The sequence below is a fragment of the Haematobia irritans genome, chromosome 2 (assembly GCF_050003625.1).
Source record: "Haematobia irritans isolate KBUSLIRL chromosome 2, ASM5000362v1, whole genome shotgun sequence".
Lineage (NCBI taxonomy): Eukaryota > Metazoa > Arthropoda > Insecta > Diptera > Muscidae > Haematobia > Haematobia irritans.
The window spans coordinates 155,590,841-155,594,470 of NC_134398.1; the positions used below are offsets into that span (position 1 = coordinate 155,590,841).

Sequence of the window (3,630 nt, forward strand, 5' to 3'; positions counted from 1 at the left end):
AATGAAACTTTGAAAAAATTTTCTATACCCGTCTAAAAATTGGAGGATCCAATCCTATCCAATAATATCAAATTGGATCTAATTGGATCTGTTCAGATATTGGTTCAGACATAATTAGATATGCACAGATATGCTATATATGGTGCTAGATCTGGTTAGATATAATTGCAGATCTCATCATATATAGTATAATATCTAATTATATCTGGCATATCTAATAATATATGCTTGGATAGGACCATATATAGCACTATATCTAATAAGATATGTTAGATATAACATCATTTCTGACTATATATGGGGTTAAATTCGGTCCAAAATATAAAAAAAAAAATCATGAACAAGTTAAAAAGATTTTTGAAATACACGTCTAAACCTCAATGTCATTATGTCAAATGTCAACGCCGTCAGGGGCATCACTTCAACAAAAATTTAACGCAAGACTAGCTGAGAAAATTAAGAAATTTAATATAATTGTTTTAAATGTGTTCCTTTGATAAAGTGTATATCGTTTCCTTTATTGCGGAGATTATGTAGGTAAGTAGATTGTATTTGTTATTTCCTTAGTAGTCACCGTGGTGCAATGGTTAGCATGCCCGCCTTGCATACACAAGGTCGTGGGTTCGATTCCTGCTTCGACCGAACACCAAAAAGTTTTTCAGCGGTGGATTATCCCACCTCAGCAATGCTGGTGACATTTCTGAGGGTCTCAAAACTTCTCTAAGTGGTTTCACTGCAATGTGGAACGCCGTTCGGACTCGGCTATAAAAAGGAGGTCCCTTGTCATTGAGCTTAACATGGAATCGGGCAGCACTCAGTGATAAGAGAGAAGTTCACCAATGTGGTATCACAATGGACTGAATAGTCTAAGTGAGCCTGATACATCGGGTTACCACTTAACCTAACCTAACCTAACCTAGTAGTCATTTTCATGTTGTTTTACTATTTTCTAGATTTGGAACAAAAAGGAAACCTCAGTGGTGTACTGGTTAACATGCCCGTCTTGCATTCAAAAGGTCACGGGTTCAATCCCAGTTCCGACCAACACCAAAAATTATTTCGGCGGTGGATTATCTCCTCGCAGTAATGTTGGTGACATTTCTGCTTCAAAGATTCTCTAAGTTGTTTCAGCGCAACGTGAAATGCCGATAGGACTCGATTATAACAAGGAGGTCCCATGTTATTGAGCTAATTATTGAATCGAGCAGCAGTCAGTGATAAGTGAGATGTTGATCACTGTGATGTCATGATGGTCTGAATAGTATGTATGAGCCTAAAATAACAGCCTATCGCTATACCTAACCTAATCCCGAATACACTTTAAATGTGAGTATTAAAAGCAACATAAAATTATATGGCAATTTTTATTGCAACTTAAAGAAGAATGATCCAAAACAATACTAATACTTGCTTACATAGCTCAATATATTCCCATATTTGTTTATTCCTATATTTGTTTAATAATTGTTTTTTTACTTAATTTCATTGCAGATTGCCTTAACGCTGTAATACTTTAGTCGCGTGTCTAAGTCCAAAGCAGAAGAAACAAACGAAAAAACCCTTGGACAACACTTTAACTCAACTGTCAATACTCTTAAATAGCTTTGATGGATCAATTTAAATTAAACATATTTATTATGCACATACTTTTTGTCTGTATTATTAAATAAAACAATTGATCTCATTTTATATACAAATTATGGGCTTTTATGTGTTGAAAGATCTCGAAAGATACAATTGTATCAAATAATATACAATTATATCAAATTAGATCTGATTAGATGTGTCTCATTTTTGAGATCTGATCAGATCCAATTTCATAGTATTTAGATCTGACCAGATATAACCATTTTTCGGATCTGCTCAGATCTGACCATATCTTGGCTCAGATCTAACCATATGAAATCAGATCCCCCAATTTTTACACGGGTAGAAATAAAATTTTGACAACATTTTGTATGAAAACCAAATTTTGACAAGATTTTCGATAGAAAAAAATGTTGACGAAATTTTCTGTAGAAAAAAAATTTTGACAATATTTTCTGTAGAAATAAAATTGTGACAAAATTTTCTACAGAAATAAAATTGTGACAAAATTTTCTACAGAAATAAAATTTTGCAAAATGAAATATAAAAGTTTGACAAAATTTGCTACAGAAATTTCCTATAGAAATAAAATTACAAAAAAAAAAATCTGTAGAAATAAAATCTTGACAAAATTTTCTGTAGAAATAAAATTGTGACAACATGTTCTATAGAAATAAAATTTTCTATAGAAATAAACTTTTGACAACATTTTCTATAGAAAATTACAAAATTTTCTATAAAAATAAAATGTTGAGAAAATTTACTATAGAAAAAAATTTCTACAGATATGAAATTTTGACAAAATTTTCTATAGAAATAAAATTTACATATAACATTTTCTATAGAAATAAAATTTTGTCAAAATTTTCTATATAAATAAAATTTTGAGAAAATTTTCTATAAAAATAAAATTTGGACAAAATTTTCTAAAGAAATAAAATGTTGAGAAAATTTGCTATAGAAATACAATTTTGGCAAAATTTTCTATAGAAACAAAATTGTGACAAAATTTTCTATTGAAATAAAATTTTGACAAAATTTTCTATAGAAAATAAAATTGACAAAATTTTCTATAGAAAATAAAATTTTGACAAAATTTTCTATAGAAATAAAATTTTGACAAAATATTTTATAGAAATTAAATTTTGACAACATGTTCTATAGAAATAAAATTTTCTATAGAAATAAACTCTTCACAAAATTTTCTATAAAAATAAAATTTTGAGAAAATTTTCTATGGAAAAAAATTTTGAGAAAATTTTTTATAGAAAAAAAATTCTATAGATATAAAATTTTGACAAAATTTTCTATAGAAATAAAATTATATACAAGATTTTCTATAGAACTAAAATGTTGACAAAATTTTCTATAGAAATATATAGTTTTGACAAAAATTTCTTTTGGAATAAAATGTGACAAAAGTTTCTGTAGGAATAAAATTTTGACAAAATAATCTATAGAAATAAAATTTATATACACCAATTTCTATAGAAAAAAACTGACAAAATTTTCTATAGAAATAACATTTTGACAAAATTTTCTATAGAAACAAAATTTTGACAAAATTTCCTATAAAAATAAAATGTTGACAAAATTTTCTATAGAAATAGAATTTTGACAAAATTTTCTATAGAAATAAAATTTATATACAAGATTTTCTATAGAAATATATAGTTTTGAAATAAAATGTGACTAAAGCTTCTGTAGGAATAAAATTTTGACAAAATTTTCTAAAGAAATAAAATTTTGACAAAATTTTCTATAGAAATAAAATTGTGACAAAATTTTCTATAGAAATAAAATTTTGACAAAGTTTTCTATAGAAATAAAGTTTTGACAAACTTTTCTATAGAAATAAGGTTTTGGCAAAATTTTCTATAGAAATAAAATTTTGACAAAATTTTTCTATAAAAATACAATTTTGATAAAATTTTCTGTAAAAATAAAATTTTGCAAAATAATCTATAGAAATGAAATTTTGACAAAATTTGCTACAGAAATAAAATTTTTACGAAATTTACTATAGAAATAAAATTTTGAAAA

The 3,630-nt window shown here is 26.4% G+C and overlaps 1 long non-coding RNA gene across 1 annotated transcript; it reads left to right on the forward strand.

The window, feature by feature from the left end:
* Window positions 1-1,002: 1,002 nt before the first annotated feature.
* Window positions 1,003-1,697, forward strand: LOC142224252 (uncharacterized). Its single transcript, XR_012719095.1, has 2 exons — window positions 1,003-1,326; window positions 1,492-1,697. It is a non-coding gene; the product is annotated as an uncharacterized LOC142224252 (long non-coding RNA).
* The last annotated feature ends 1,933 nt before the right edge of the window (window positions 1,698-3,630 follow it).